Below are 17,599 nucleotides of genomic sequence, written 5' to 3'. Positions count from 1 at the left end.
TTTCCTCCATTATTTATGCTGTGGTGAGAACAAGGTACTATGTGGGAAATTCCTTTATTTTCTCACCCTAAAGCAGAAGATACTAGCTGGAAAGCACCCCTATATTCCCCATCACCTCAAACATCAATGACAAGGGTCACATCTGTAGATCTATATGGTCCTGGATCACAGGGGATTTTTATGGCAGCAAAACAATTAGTCGGTATGACACTGTAATAGTCGGCACGGGATACATTTGTCAAAACCCAAAGAATGTACAACAGAAAGAGTGAACCCTACCGTAAACTATGGACTTTAGTTAATAATGTTATCAATATTGGTTCGTCAGTTATAGAAAATATACCACACTAATGCAAGATGCTACGAACAGAGGAAACTCTGTATGTGTAGGGAGGTGGAAGTATATGGGAACTCTCTGTACTTTCAATACAATTTTTCTGTAAACCTAAAACTGCTCTAAAAAACATCTATTAGTTAATTTTCTTCCAATCTGGTGGTCATTGGCACCATGTCAGCACTGAGCACTTACACTGTGGGCAGCCCAAATGTGAGGAGCCGTGAGCGCAAAATACACGACGGATCTCACAGACTTTGTATAAAAAAATGAGGACATCTCAGTAATAACTTTTGTGTGGATTACATGCTGATATCATAACACTTTGGACATACTGCACTAAATGAAATATATTAAGGTATTACATGACTACTGACTTGGGAACTGCCAGATGCATCCAATACACACAAACATAAATGACACTATGGCTGAGGGAGGGAGTTCCAGGTTTTGCAACCATCACATGAACTTATGGCCTCGCACACTCAAAACCACCTCCTCTGACTTGGGGCAAGGCTATTGTTATAGGCTGAATTGTGACCCCTCAAAAGGCAGAAACGCGGCAGAGAAATGTGTAGTGTACAGAAATGGTACTGATTATTATGTTGATTTTGTATCCTGCAACTTTACTGAATTTGTTGATTAAATCTGTTTTTGATGGAATTTTTGGGATATTCTATATGTAAGATTATATCGTCTGCAAATAGAAACAATTTAACTTCTTTTCCTATTCTGATTTCTTTTATTTTCTTTTTCTTGCCTGATTATTCTGGCTAGAATGTTCAGTATGATGTTGAATAGGAGTGGTGAGAGAGGGCAACCTTATGTTGTTCCTGATCTTAGAGGAAAACCTTTCAAACTTTCATCATTGAGTATGATGTGTAATTGCTCTGGATAGATAAGATCAAGTAAGGGTCACATAGGATCCAAAAGGTGGGATGGAGCTAGAAAGAGAAAGGCACTTGAACAGCACAAATTGCCTAATACAAATGCACTAATGGCTGATTTCGTGAAAACAAGGCACAGAAAAATAACCCAATCCATCCATTCCTATGACCACTACAACAAAAATCTGTGAAACTGGGTTTGCCAATATAGTTTCATGACGCGTGTGACCAGTTATACCTGAAGGTATTTTCTATGCAGTGGAAGCACCAAATAGAATGTATGTGTGTTTTGGTGGGGGGAGTGGAACTCGCACAATTTCTGTCACCCTTCCCCAGTCTTTACTAATGATAAGAATATTGTGACCTTTTTCTCAATCGCAGATAAAATGCTCTGTAAAAAGTAGCTTCAAGACTATTCCCACATAACTAAACTGTCCTCCGAGTTCCTCACTCTGAAGAAATAGCTGTTGCTTCTGTTGTCAAAACTGTAGTGAAATGACAAGTGACAATCGGTTAGTCTGGTCTCTTGGAACCCTTTTTTCCTCCTCCCTATTTGCTTGTGCATCTTCCATTCTCTATCCCCTTTTCACTGTCTTGCCATTCATCTTCTATTTTCTGACAATATGTAGGGACCTGTCTTAGTCCCAGCTCCACCTACCATTCCATTCCAAGAGAGATTTTGGCTCAATCAGCCAAACAAAAATTCACAAAGTCTGGTCTCATTTTTCATGTTACCGTCCCAGGATTGTGCCCTCAGACCAGTTCAAAGTACAGCCTGGTGGTTCCCTGGCCTCAAAGATTCCCTCCTCTCCCTGCTTACATCCAGCCCACTACACCAGCTGCCTGCCACCACTGGCACATGCACATTCTCCAACTCAGATGGTGCCACTCATCCCACAATTAACCCTGATGGGAGCCATGTTCCACTTCCGACTCGGAAGCCTGTGTTCCATTTTCAGTGCTGATCTCAGACCACCTCCGGTGCATGCCTCGGTTCACTTATGGTGCAGCCCTCTGTACTCCCCTGATGACCTGACTTGGAACCAACAGGAAGTTAAACATCTAGTTCAACTGAAAAATAGTAGGAGAGCCTCTGCCTCAGGTAACGTTTTGAGATATATGGTGCCCCTCCCTGGCCCCACTCCTCTGACCTCTAGCACACTCCTACCCCTCAACCTCATGATGATAAGTCAAAGGACTTTGTGGAGCCCCTCCAGGTTGGGCAACAGCAGGACCTGGGACTCGCTGGGTCACTGGAATGACCCAAAGCTGTATCCCTTGTGAGGTAGGAGAGGTGAGAACTTGGGTTCAGGGTTTGAACATCTTTGAATTAGTCTGGCCTAATTCTAATTATTTTTATTGAATATGTAGCATTTATTTTCCTCTGTGGGTATAGATGTATTACTTCTAGATGCATTATGTTGTCATCTCCTTCCTTAGGGCATCCTTGTTAAGTTTCTACCTAGACACTTACGTTCAAAGATATAGTGCAAGGATGTACCCCCTCTTTGCATTCTTGCAGACAAAATTCCCCTATGAAATATTTGTGTACAAACCATAGTAAATGTTTTCATTTATGCAGTTCCTCAGGCAAAAAAAAAAAAAAACAGATATACTGATAGTTATCCTTGACTCCTCTCTTTTCCTCTTGTTCCACATCCTATCCATCACCAAAGTGTGACAAATTTTTCTAAGTTATATACTGAGTTCAGAATTGCTTTCCTGGATCATTTCAGTAGCCACGTGCTTCCTCACTTAGTCCTCTCTGGTCCATTCACCAACCAGACACCAGGGGGGTTCTTTCAGCATGTAAGAGAGGTCCACACCCTTTAGTGAATTCCTAAAACAGATTTTGGAGTTAGACTGCCTGAGTACCAGCTCTGTGACCTTGGACAATTACAGAACCTCTAACATTCCTCGTAGGTAAAATGGAAGTTAATATTGTCTGCTCGAAACATTGTTGTGAGGATTGAATGAGTGAATACATGTCAGGTGCCTAGAACATGCCTTGCACATGGTAAGGCAACATGAAAATTTTCACTATAATTATAATAAAACTTACTGTTGTGGACGCCTATTAATTAAGTTGAATCATATGAAATTTCCAATATACAACCATTTTTGATATATTATTATTATTGAATAAATGATAAAACTAAGTTTAGAAAGATTGTGTAGCATAAAAAAAGATTGAAGAGGAAAATATTATTAGGAGAAAAATAAGATGAAGTAAATTGCTTTGCTGGCTGGCCTGTAATCTGGCTGTAATTGCTTTGCAATTTACAGAACAATTTCTGATACATTGTTTCATTTAATTCTTATAGAATGCTTTTCAGGGTGTTATTACTGCTGTCTCTGAAGGAGTAACTGCCTTGCCCAAGGTCACCCCACATTAAATAACACAACTAGGATGGAAACATATTTTTGAGTGTGAATTCCATGTAATATTTTGTTTTCCCTTCATAGCATCATCTTTCCTCTCAAGAAAGTGATGAAATAGTGTTGATCCATAGGAACCTAGTATTAGAGACATCTTTTATGTCTGCTCATAATCTCAACCATAGCAACCATATAATACATTCTGTGAAGTGCTTACACTCACATGATAAACACTATGTCTTTGAAAGAGTGGTGATGTAAGAAGGAATTTTGGTTTCATGCTTTCTAGATTTTCAAGTCCATGCTTAGAGCTCTGGAGAAGCTTGAAAAGAGGAAATGGTTGAAAATAGTCCAAAATGAAAGAAGATTGATGCATATGTAACTTTAGTGATCACCTCAAATGTCTCTTTTTGTTTGTAGTCTGTGTCACCCCACTAGAATAAATGCTCTTAGTATAGATCACTGCTGTCTTGCAGCAAGTGGTAGGCCTTGAGTTAATATTTGTTGAAGGAATGAAAATGGCCTTAAGTACGTCTGCTCTTTATACACCAGAGAAGAGCCGCATTCCAGGCAAATGGCATCATTAGTTAACTTTTTGAAAACTCATGTTCTTATTTGCTCATAACCATGGATTCAAAGCTCCCTTTTATATCCTGCTAAGTACACAAGAATTGGGTTGTGTCTCATTAGGGAATGTTTGCACAGTCTCACTACAAAAGAAAGACCTTTTAGCCTACGGTCTGCTGGTTCCAGCAGGTGCCAACACTATATTTCTCTCTCAACAATTAGCTATTGATTTACTATCCTTATAAGCAGTGATCTGAAATGGAACTTAATTTGGTCAGTGTCATGCAAAAGTAGACACTTACTGTGTCTCTAAGTGATGATGTGGATAATAATGTTGATGGAGAAGAAGATAACTAAAAATTCACTCTGGTTTTGCCAAGTGCATCTGGGTAAAGGGTACCTTGAAATCATAGAAGTTTAGAACTCAAAAACACTTTTCAAACTCTTTATATTACAGATGAAGAAACTGAGGTCTAAAGAGGTTAAGAGATTTGACCATGATTAATTCTTGAGACTAGGGTAGGATTCTCTAATTCTCAGCTGACCACATTGTCATGTCTTAGCAACAAATAACCAAGAGAGAGAAGTCTGTTGACTCCTAGGCAGAAATGATTCCTCTTCATATTTTTACTTTCCCTCTCTTAGATGTCTGCTCTGCCCTGACAAGGAATTTATCTGGTGTTTACACTATGCTTAAGATGAGGAAAATGCTACTGGCAAACATTATTGTGATTCAGTGTGGCACTGGAGAGCCCAGTCATGGAAAAATAAGACTAGAAAGAATAAGAGGTAAATAATATTAGAGAAGAAGAGAAAAATCTAATATTTTAGTGGGAAATAACATAAAATTTAGAACTAGTAATTAAGTTGAGTAATGTGAAACAATACTAGATAACTATATGAAAAATCAAAACTACTGTTATATTAGCAACAACTAGTTTAAACGTAAATAATTTTTCTAGCTTTTGGAGCAATGAATTATTTAAAATAAGCATTTAAAATAATTGGATCTATTCAATATGAAGTTATAAGTTATATAAGTTACACAAAGAAGATTATAAAGATATACCAAATGACATAAGGCTCTAATTAAACGGAGAGACAAACTATATTTATGAATGAAAAGAATTAGTGTTTCAAAGAATTCAGTTTTCCAAGCATTATTCAGAATAAATATACTTAAAACCACTTTCAAAATGGTACGGTAGTTGTTTTATAGACAATAAGATATCCACTTTCAAAATAAAACACTGGGCCATAAAGTAACATTATTCACAAGTAAATCACTCCAAATGGATTATGGGGCTAAAATTAAAAGTAAAAATCCCCAGTGTAAAACAGTGGTGGATGACAACACAGGAGAATATCCAATATCTCAGAATTAGTACAGTTATTCTTAATATATACGGTTAAAAATGTCTGGTTGAAAAGAAGGATGAGAGAAAGTACAATGAAAGATGATATGGTCTCAGATTTTCTTTTAGAATCTGAATCTTGAGAGGACTATTCCAGCCTAAAATATTGGATAAAGATAGAAATCTGTGGTATTTAAACATATAATGAAAGGACATATTTAAATAATAGTATCATGTATCAGTGAGCTTCTGCTGTATAACAAATTGTCTTAAAATTTGGTGGCTTAAAATAAAAAAAATAATTTATTTTTTCTCAATATTCTGTGGATTATTTGGGCAGTTATTTTGATCTGGACCTATTGGTGGCTCAGCTGGGATTGGACGGTCTAGGATGACCTTACTCACATATCTGATGGTTGACTTGAAGTCACTTGGAGTGATGGAAATGTGCAGTCTATCTAGACTCATTTACATATTGACGGCCACAGGTTTCCCAGGGGCAGCCAGAGACGGATAAGTACCAACAATGAGCAAATGTTTTTCAAGCCTTTGCTTACGTCATTTGCTAATGTCCCATTGGCCAAACCCAGCCAAAAGCCAGGAGACAAGGAAGCCCATTGATGTAGATCATCTTTATTAACCTTCCTGGGTACAGCAAAAGAGAGAAAGTGGATTTGCTGGGGCAAATGGAAGATATCCAGAATTGTTCATTCCTTTTGTTTCTGAGAATCTACTCCTGTCAGTCAACTGGGTTGAAGGTTATATCTCTGCCCAGGAATTGTATCAGCTAGTGTAACATCCTGAGTGCTCTCAAAGCATTGATACTTCCATGTGTAGTCTAAAATAGTTGCCTCCACAAGTGTTCTTCATGTAAGATCGGTTATGGCGTTCTTGGGAGGAAAGTGCAAACGATAATCAACATAAATGTCCTGGTTCCTATAGGGTGGACACTTCTACCAGGAGACAAAGGATGAATCCCATTGAATGTTATGACTGCTGTGATGCCAGCACAAGGAAAGAAGCCATCATGTCTTCTGGCATGGGTAATTCTTCCAGAGGACATGGGCCTTCTGTTATACAGTCAGGACAGAGAAGACATGGGGCATTCAGGTAGCCCACCTGGATATCTTTTGATATTCTTTCCCCAATTTTGTTGATAAATTAGTGCAGCAGCTGTATCCTGAGAAGGGCATGGTGACCAGGTGCTCAGACACCTCAGGGATGAGCATCTGGATCACCCCTCCAGGTAAACCACCTAGACCAGCAGAGGTGCTTGTCAATCTAAATGGGAGAGTAGGAGGAGTGGGATGGTAAGTATCAATTGCAGCACCAAAAAGCTGCTGTTCAGAGCTGCCTGTTATTTGTCCCACTGATCTTCCTCTTGTAAGTTTCCCCAGTCAGCATGACCAACCAGAACACTGCGTGTACTGGCTTTAAGAAGCAAGTGCATCTGAGGGGCATAAGTGATGGACCATCATGGAGACAGTGATATATTTCCAAGATTCTTCTTTTGGGACTAAGTCATTCACTCTTGTAGCTGCCAGAAGTGTTTTAAGGGCTCGTGCTGCCACTCTCTCTGGGAATTTCCTTGGGCCAAAGGAAAGTGGCACACCTAAAATTATGACCACTCCCAATGGCAGCCCATTTCCAATGAGTGGTTCATGTGGGGGGTACAATGGCCTACTACCGTTGCCTCAATTTGAGACACGCTTGATGCTCTCTATGGGATCAACTGTTGTCTCCATTTTTAACCTACTGCAGTTCAGTCTCTTGTTCTGTCCAGTCTCAGTTCTCTCCTTTAGACATGGTTACCTCAAGCCAGCGACAAACTTATTGTGCCAAGGTTTCTTCATCAGTAAAATGAGAACAATGAGAGTGCCTACTCTGTAGACTTGTATTAGGGATTCAATCAGTTAATATATGTAAAGCACTTATGAGGCACCCTGGTATATAGTAAACATTATATATCATCTTTTATTATGAATTAATTAAAGTTCATTGTAGGATTATACTGACCAAAATAAGCCACACACAAACAGAGCAAATACTGTACGAATTTCAATAACAGGTAAAAAATAATTTGTGATAGAAAAAAAACAGAATAGCAGTTGCATCTAAGCGCAAGTTGTGGCAAGAGGTGGTGCAGAAGTAGGGACTGGCTGAGAGGACATGAAGGGACTTTATGGGATGAGGAGAGTATTCTACATCTTGATAGGAGTGTAGGTTACACAGGCATATGCGTTTGTCGAATGCATTGAATTTTACGTTAGGTCTGTATGTTGCACTGCATGTAACTTATACCTCAATTTAAATTAGAATCATTTTGCTAAGTGAAAGAAGCCAGAGACTAAAGGCATTTTATTGTATGATTCCATTGTATGACATCTGAGAAAAAGCAAAACAGTAGGGAAGGACAATTAATCAATGGTTTCCTGGGATAAGGAGTAAGAGAGGGGGATGACTACAAAGGGGCAGCACAATAGAATTTTGGAATGATGGAATTGTTCTATCATGAATGTGTTCACGTGTGTATCATGCTCAGTCATGATGGTGTAGATGCATACACGACTCTATGCATTTGCCAAAACCCACAGAATTGTACATAACAGAGTGGATATTACTGTAGGTTAAAAAAAAAAATTTAATCCACCAGCTAGTGGAGGGAATGTAAAATGGAATAGAAGCTATATAAAATGAACCTAATTGTATTACAAATGAAATAACCATAATGAAGGGTATGAGAAGGAAATGAAATTTACTTTGAAAACCTGTGTTAAGACCAGATACTGTAAGGCTGGATACAAAAAGAACTGACCAGAAATCCTGGAGCCTAGTTCATAAATTTGTTTCTCAGAAGGGTATGGGTTAGCAATTCTTAAACTACTTTATTTATGTACTAGGGCTGAACAGCTAAGTTAATATATTATAGATCATGAGAGCCAGTTTCTCACTGTCAAAGAAAGATGTTACAAACAAGGGAAGAGAGAAGACTAGAATGAACACTGGGTGCTGGATTAAAATTGGAAGCATCAGTATGAATTCATGCTTTTGATGAATGGATGGATGGATGGATGGATAGAAGGAAGGAAAGACAGAAAGATAGATAGATAGATAGGTAGGTAGGTAGATAGATAGATAGATAGATAGATAGATAGATAGATAGATAGAGATAGATAGATAGACAGACAGACAGACATACAGACATAGACAGACAATGTATGTATGTAGAGGATAGTATACATTCATATATTTCCAAGGCCTATCGGCTCAAAAGGCCTAGAAGCAATTATACTCCAGTAGCAATGAGAACACCTATCACTCAAATCGTGGTTTCTAAAGTACTCTTCTAAACAAAAAGGAAAAAGAAGGAACCAGGGCTCTTTCGAGAAATGGTTGATGCCAGGGCTGGGGTAGGTAAAATACAACCTGATCCTGAAACACCTTTGAAGCATATTCCAAGAGAAAATAAAATTCACAAAGAGGCAGCCCACAAAATATGCCTAAGAATCCCCTTCAGGTCCCTGAATAACACCTAAGCTGTGCATATGAAGGGAAAGACTCTAGGAGATTTAGAAGAGAAAAACCACTGAAAACTGAATATTGGGCAGAAATTTCAGAGGTCACACATCCCAGGAGTTGGAGCTTGGTTTTCGGATTCATCTGGAGTGGAATGACCTTGATAAAAAACCCTGGGTTCCCATTATGACCCTAGAAATGTCACACTAAGAGTAAGGACTTCACCCTTTGAAAAAACTGAAATAAATCTGTCCTTTTAGAGGCTAAAACCCAGCCATCATAGGTTCTAGGTGATCCATTAGTAGTACAATTGCCTGCCCTGACAAAACCTAATCTTTAGAGGAATGTAACACGATTAAGAGCCTCTACGGGGTATTGTGCACAAGATCCAGCATACAATGAAAGGTTACTAGACATGCAGAGCAGCAGGAAAACCTTCTCTATTATGAATATATAAATCAATAGAAGCAGACCCAGAGACAATGCAGAGATTGGAGTTAGCAGACAAGCACTTCAAAATAACTATGAAGAAAAGGGAGGAAACATGGACAATTGTAGACAATGAAAGACAAACTGCAATTCTTTAAAACAACCAAAGGAAAAGGACACATTGCTTTTAAAAGAGCAACAATAAGACCCATAACTTTTCAAAAGAAACTATAGAACAAGAAGACGATGAGCAGCTGGCCCCGTGGCATAGCAGATAAGTGCCCGTGCTCCGCTGCTGGAGGCCCAGGTTCGGAACCCGGGCGCGCACCGATGCACCACTTGTCAAGCCATGCTGTGGTGCCGTCCCACATAAAGTGGAGGAAGATGGGCACAGATGTTAGCCCAGGGCCAGTCTTCCTCAGCAAAAAGAGGAGGATTGGCATGGATGTTAGCTCAGGGCTGATCTTCCTCACACACACACAAAAATAAATAAAGCATTCACCTTAAAAAAAAAAAAGAAGAAAACAACGAATGACATCTGACATCTAAAGTGGTTCATGGAAAAAGAAAAAAACCCTACCCATCTAAGATTCTGAGACCTAAGAAAAACATTCTTCAAAAATGCAGACTAATTAAAGATGTTTTTCAAAGGGGGTTTAAAAAAACAAAAGCTGAAAGAATTCATCAAAAATGGAACTGTACTTCAAGAAACACTAAAGAAAGCTCTTCAGGCTGAAACAAAAGAATTCCATGTGGAGACACATAACGTTAGCGATAATTATCAGCAGTAAAAAAATGTAAGTAAATATAATGAATATTGACTGTATAAAAGAACCCTGTATAGTTTTACAACTTTTGTGTAAGTCTAAACTTTCTCCAAATAATATGCTTTTAAAAACACAATGAACTAATCCCCCAAAATTACAGATGATGGAAGCCACTGCAAGAGATCCCCCAGTGCACCTCCCAAGATTAGAGTTTATGGAGCCCCAGCAAGTGATACTCACAATCTGCATCCAACAGTAGAGGTGACAGAAGCCCTAGCAAGGGACCACCAGTTCCCTCCAAAGCTAAAGGCAACAGGACCTCAGACAGCAACCGTCATCCGAAACCAGGCCGAGAGAGCCGAAGGGAACCACTGAGCCGAGGAGCGGCGGAGACACGCGGAGGGAACCGAGGACGGGCGTAAAGAGCCGAGGATGTGAGGAAACGGCCGAGGTCGGGCGGAAGGACCCGAGGTTTGGCGGGGGGAGCCGAGCCCAGCCGAAAAGCGGCGAGAGGCGGCGGAGAGAGCCGAGCCCAGGGGCCGCTGGGAAGAGCTGTCAGGTCGTGGGCGGTGAAGCGAGAACAGGCGGTTGGCGCCTCAGAAGGAAGCGGAGGCGAGGACGGCGGAGAATGAAGGCGACCGCGCTGGATGGGGCCGTGGACGTGGAGCCCGGAGCCTTCGACGCGCCCGAGCCGCCCCGAGCGCCCCCACGGAGGGTCGTGGACCCGGTCCCCGCTGCCCTCCTCCCCGCTCCCCCGGCCCCGCCGCTGCCCACGGCGCGGGGCGCTCTGGCTGGACAGCGGCGTGTCCTCCGCCCACGACGAGGACGCGCGTGTCCCCGCGGCTGCGTCCTCCGGACGTGATGGCCGCGTGGAGTCTGGCGCCGGTGTCCGCGCGGGGACTGACCCCGGGGGTGCAGCCTCTGAGCCGCGCTGAGCCCGCGGACCCAGCCCGTGGGGAAGCCGCTGGGGGTGAGTAAAAATGTCTCATGTCTGAATTAGCATTTGGCAAAAATAAAAAAAAAAAAAGCATGGAACTTATGTTAGAATGAGATATAAAAGCAAGCTTAATAAAATAAGATTTTTATGGACTCAAATTAATTTAACATTAAAAAATGAGCTGTTTTCAGTGGGTATCATCCTTTCCTGAGTATAAGAATTATAAGAAAATATTATACTAAAAATACTAAATAATACCTTAGGCTAAATTACCTCGGAAGAATTTAATATAAAAGTGAATAAAAATCATGGTAAACAGAAATTGCAGTGTACCAGGACAAACAGATCTTCTTTCTTGTCACACGAAACCCTCCCTCTCCCCCACAAGACCATCTACTCTTCATTTTTGTCTCTCAAGAGTTTAAGAAAGTATAATTTTAACACAACCAAGCATAATGGTCCAGAAGAAGCAGGAGTAACATTAAATGAGGGAGTGAAACTGAGGGCTGCTCATGGGGAACCGCTTCCCCAGGGCCACACCACTCAGCTTCTTCAGCAGGACCTTCTCCTGTTTTCCATCAGGTCTCAGAACATCCTTCTTGGCTCCTTGCTCTCTCTGCCTCCCTGGCAAACCTGTCTGCCCTCAGGGCCTCACCCTTGCTTTTTTCACTTTCAGACTCTGTCTGCAGATGTCTCCATAAGTTACCGGCTGTCTGCAGAGTGGCTGTGAGAGACAGATACCCGCTCCTGGGATCATCTCTGCCCCATCTGAAGACTGTGCAGCGGTGGGCTCGGGGCTGGTGTGTAGAGACCCAGCACCAACACAGCCCAGGGATTCACCTGGACTAGGAGGTGCAATTATTTTTAAGGTATTTGTGATATCGAAAGTACTTAAAAGTTCTCCTTCACTGCTGCAGGCCTGGAGTCCCTGCAGTCTCCTGTGTGCCCAGAGTTGCTGGGGCTTCTGCAAGGTCTCTTCCCGTTGACTATACCTGACTTCGTTGCCAGGGTGGGAAGGTATCCTTGTGACAGGCCTCTGGAAAATGCAGCTGGTGAGTCTTGTAGGAAGTGCAGACCTTTCCCGATGTCTCTGCTTGGTCTTAGTTAAATGGACTTATCTTTTCTTCTGGGGCATCCTATTTCTTTTGAGCTTCCCCTTTGAAAACAAAATGAAATGTGCAATTTGAATAAAATGAAGAACATTTTCAGCTCATTTGGATCTTCCACCCTCCTCTCTCCCTGGGGAAATGTGTTTCAGATTGGCCTGTGCATCACAATCATCTGGAGGGTTGTTAAAATTCAGATTTCTGGACCTCAACCCAAGTAGGTCCAGGGTGGGGCCAAGAACGTGCACGTCTAGGTGTTCCCGGATGATGCTGATGCTGCTGGCACAGGCCCCTCACATTGAGAAGTAGATCCTGGGACATCAAGCTGATATGAGTCAAGGACAGAAAGCTCTCATCATTACCCAGTGCCACCTCCAGACCGTTTCCCTCTACCGTCCTCTGAGGATGTCCCCCCTTCCCATCCTTGTCACAGTCAACTAAACACATGCTGGTACCCCTTGACCCACCATCATGTGGATCCACAGATCACAGGTATCTTTGTATCCCAAGATTTATGTTTTCAGTGTCTCTCTTTTACTCTGCTTTAGGACACAATCACCTCATTTTCCTAGCTCCTTTAATGCCTCGTCTCCAATGAAATCATATTACCTCTCAACCCTTAGGTGCTCACTTCACTTGCACTCCCACATCCCATCTTCACTCAAATATTCTCCTGTTCATACATAAATAACTCACACAGACCATATTCCCATCACACAGTTGCATCCACTGTAAATAGCCATTTTTCCTCCCCTGACTCTTCCTCTCTCCTCCTACTCCTCCCTGTTACTCTCAGCTCCACTATCTGGCTTAACAGAACAATTGATGCTTCTTAGAAGTCAATCCTACTCCCACATTTGTTACACATCCACACCCTCTTCTAGGCCATCCCATCCATTTCCCTGGCTTCAGATACCATTGATGAACTAGAAATGCCCATTGAGTCAGCAAGATCTGACTTCACCCTCAGATCCAAATACCCATCTGCCCACTCACCACATCAGTGACAACTCGACGACTCAGCTCACAGTGAGCAGGTCCCAAGTTGAAACAGCCAGTTCTCCAAATAATCACCCATATCTCAGGGTCCCCTAAACTCACTTGTTGGTACTAATATCCTGTCTACCCCTGAGTGTCATTCTGGACACCCTGCCACCCCACACTCGTTCATCAGTGAACCATCCATCCACCCTCCTGAATCCACCTAAAGATTCTCAACTTGTGAATAATTCTTTAGCACCTTTCAGATTCCCTACCAAATACCATTTCCACAGAGTGACCTTTCCTGATCCAGCCATCAAAATTAATATCACATTTTCTCTGTGTTAATTTTTTCAATTTTTAATTGTATGTGTATAGTATTATCTATTTATTTCATAGTGTTTTTCTCACTAAATTGGATACTCCATGAAGAGAAGACTAATGTGGGCTTTAATGTTTTATGTTGCCATATTCAGTCATTTCTTTGCCCATCGAAGGTGCTTAGATATATTTATTGAAAGAAATTATTCAAATTCCAAAAAGAACTAAATTTTTCAAAGAAATTCACTCAACCACAATTATACAATGATATAATCTGTTTTGTGGTATACTACAATAAATTATCACTAAGACTTCAAATCCTTTCTCTGTAATCCATTATAAGATTATAGTCATAATAATCTGTTTAAAGTGTAAATCTAGTCAATGCACTTTTCCTTTTAAATCTCTCATTTCTGTCTTCAGACGATATTTTTTTAAAAGTGAAACCGTAAACCTCACTTCATTCCTGTTGTCCTGCCATAATTATTAATACCACCCCTTTCGTTCCCCAGCATGTCCCAGTTTGGAGGGAAAATTAGTTGATCCTCCCATTTATTGAGCACCTATAGTATGCCAAGTTATGTACTAAAACCTGTGATCCAGAACTTAGCAAAGTCACTGCCCCTCTTTATTTAATCTTGGTGAGAGGAAAGAGTTAATAAACAGACTGAGGAATCTCTATTATAGTGTTAGGTATAATTAAGTGCTGTGATAAACAGTAAGGCCAAGACAGAGACAGAGAAAGAGGGAGGGATAGAGGAAAAGTGGCAAGGACGGATGAAGGGAGAAAGAAATTAACTACGTAATTATTGGTGATGAAGAGATTAGGAAAGGACTAACTGATGAGGTGATATTTGAGCACAGAACTGAATTTTTCTTAAAAAAGACCAAGCGCATTGTGGGTAAAGAATTTTCCAGAGAGGGGAACAACTTAAACAGTGCAGGGCCGAATACTACACCACTTCCTAGTGATGTTGTTGGTTAAAAATAAGACAAAACCATCTAGCCTATTATCCCAGAAAACTTCACATAGAAAAAAGTACAATAACTTGAACATTACTTAACAAACATTGACACCTGGGAAACAACTTTCAATAAGGTATCTTCTTGTTTTAACAGCTACTGCCTGCTCACTTAAAGAGGTTTCACAGAAGGACCAAGTGTACAAATGGACACTCTTGCTGTCCATATGGATTCCACACTCACCAGAACAGGCTGGCTTGGAAAAGAGGCTGATGCAGGTTCCTCCATGGCTGCAGAGTTGTCCTGCTGACCCCACTCCTGATGTGCAGACAGCCCGTGGATTGCTGGAAAATGCAGTGAGTTCTGCCTCTGATTTCCCTTTTATGGAGGGAGTGGATAATCCAATCAGTGGATAATCAAGAGGAGACTTCCTGTTTCTTATCAATGGAATTTGAGTGATTCCTAAAGCTTTATACCTAAACACAAAAATGTGGGGTTATTGACACTGTCAGATACTGTTGGTAGACGAAAAAATTTCATACAGTTGTGTGGGGAGGTGGTATTTGCAGTTTCTATCAACATTTTAATATTTCCTTTTTCTTCCACTATTGATATTTTCTGTAAAAATAGGAATGAAAGTTTATATGTACAAAAATGTCCATACAAGTTATGTTTGAATAGGGAAAAATAGAGACTGTGTAAACGTTTATCAATAAAAGAATGTCCAAAATATTTATTAACAAGTCTCTAGAATATATCACACAGCCATTAACAACAAATTAGTATTTTGTGCATTTACATCTCATGTAATTTCCAGTAAACTTGTAATTATTTCAACCGTCTTACTCTTTCCCTTCCCTTTGACCTGAATAATTAATGTTCCTTTACTCTCTTTACTTCACTGATGTTGATTTAACTCTTTTATTATTCCATTGTTTCCTCTATAAACTTATTAGTTGGAATCATATAGAAATCTGTGTTTAATTGCACTAATGGCTAAATCCTGAATCCTTAATACAGTCTAATATGAATAATTACTTTTACCCCCTCCCCCAAATGCTAATACCTTCAACACTTTCAATTCTATTTTTAAGCTTCCTGACGTTTGTATTACTGTTTTCATGCATTTTATTCTACATATATTTTAATCTCCATGAGAGATTTCTAGAATTACTTCACAAAATAAAATTCATTTATATTTATTTACAAATTATCCTTTCCTTTCCTCTTCAGTTCTTCCTCCATTCCTGGTTTTCAACCTGAGATTATATTCCTTTGGATGTGATAACTCACTCCAGTATTTTGTCTAATTCAAGGCTGCTAACAATGAAAAGTTTCACTTTAAGTTTTTCTAGGACATCTTTATTTGGGGCACTGTTGCTGCTGGGTGTAGAATTCTGGTTTGACATGAGATTTCTTTTAGCATTTTAAAAATGCTGCTCTGTTGATGTCCATTTTATTTTATTTATGGTTAGAAATCACCAATTGGCCTTTTTCTTGCTTATTTGGCATCTATAGTCCCTAAAATCCTTTACGTTAACTTTGGTTTTTAGACCATAGTTTAGTTCATTAATATTTTCTGTGTAGTCACTCTGCTTAGGGAATGTTGAATTAATTGAATCTGTGGATTGATGTCTTTCATCAACTTGAAACATGCTTGTGTATTTTCACTTCTGATATCAATTCCTCTCCACATTCTCACTACTCCCCTTTTAATCACATCCCTTGTGTACTCTAATTCTACCCTGAATTTTCCAATGTCATTGACCCAGTGGTTTTCTTGGAAGATTTGCTCTTGAACTGTCTTCCGTTGTAGTACACCAGCCTTTGCTGGAATCAATTCCTTCTTTATTACTTAAATTCTTAATTTCATTTCTAACATAAACACAATATATAGCTTTAATTTTTTATAAAAGAGATAGCAGAGCAGTTTGACAATAAGGAAAAAATGATTTTCTTTTGATACAATAAAGCTAAAATAGATGAGAGAAAATCATAAATTGGATCATATTAAGTTATATGAGGAGCCAGTATTCATTAAAATTTACCAGTAAGACCAAGGGAGCAGAAAACCTGAGTATCTTGTTCTTTGTACTGATGTGGACTACCTTTTGAAATGATAATATTTAGATATCTTGGGTTAAATAAAAATGTTATAAAATCCAGTTTCATCTGTTTGTATTTACTTTCTTTAACATGTGTTCTGGAAAATTTAAATGACATAGGTCACATTGTGATATCTCTGTTCGTCTTGGTTGGATAAAGCCGTGATGTGATGGTTAATTTTAGGAGTCAGCTTGACTGGCCTCAGGGGTGCCCATATAGACTGTGAAGCATTATTTCTGGGTGTGTCTGTGAGGATGTTTCTGGAAGAGATTAGCATTTGATTCCATAGTCTATGTAAACAAAGCCACCCTCAGTAGTGTAAGTGGGCATCATCTAATCTGTTGAGGGCTCAATAGAACAAAAAGGAAAGAAAGGCTGAATCCACTGTCTCCTCCAGACCTGGGATGTCCATCTTTTTCTGCACTTGGACATCAGAGGTCCTGGTTGTCAGCCCTTCAGACTTTGACTAAATTATATCACTGGTTTTTCTTGTTCTCCAGCTTGCAGATGGCATATTGTGGGACTTCTCAACCTCCATAACCTTGTGAGCCAATTCCTACAATAAATCTCCACTTCTATAAGTTTATATATATTCTATGGTTCTATTTCTTAGAGAATCCTGACTAATACACATGGATGACAAAGTGCATATTAAGTGCACATGGAGGAAATTTCCCAAGGCATAGGAGGCTCCCCAACCCCACAGGAGGAAGCAGGTCATCCCATCCAGGCAGCAGGCATGAGCATGTGCACACACACACACACACACACACACACATACACAAGTAATTTGAGAATGTGCTCAAGCTCAAACTCTCACTCTCTGCCTTATTGTTCATCACAGCAGTGATTTCTACATGGCACGTTATACATCCTTTGCTGTTTATCATCTCTTTCCTCCCACTAAGACTAAATCAAACAGGGGCAGTCAGTCTGTTTAGTTATTTTGTA

General features: G+C 40.1%; 1 long non-coding RNA gene across 1 annotated transcript; it reads left to right on the top strand.

Moving 5' to 3' along the window:
• Window positions 1-11,125: 11,125 nt before the first annotated feature.
• LOC131401939 (uncharacterized) lies at window positions 11,126-14,910 on the top strand. The gene is made up of 3 exons (XR_009218142.1): window positions 11,126-11,204; window positions 11,848-12,040; window positions 14,699-14,910. It is a non-coding gene; the product is annotated as an uncharacterized LOC131401939 (long non-coding RNA).
• The last annotated feature ends 2,689 nt before the right edge of the window (window positions 14,911-17,599 follow it).

Source organism: Diceros bicornis (genome assembly GCF_020826845.1).
Source record: "Diceros bicornis minor isolate mBicDic1 chromosome 27 unlocalized genomic scaffold, mDicBic1.mat.cur SUPER_27_unloc_1, whole genome shotgun sequence".
NCBI classification, from domain to species: domain Eukaryota; kingdom Metazoa; phylum Chordata; class Mammalia; order Perissodactyla; family Rhinocerotidae; genus Diceros; species Diceros bicornis.
Note: the sequence above shows the minus strand (reverse complement) of the source record. Positions and strands in the feature narration are given on the sequence as shown.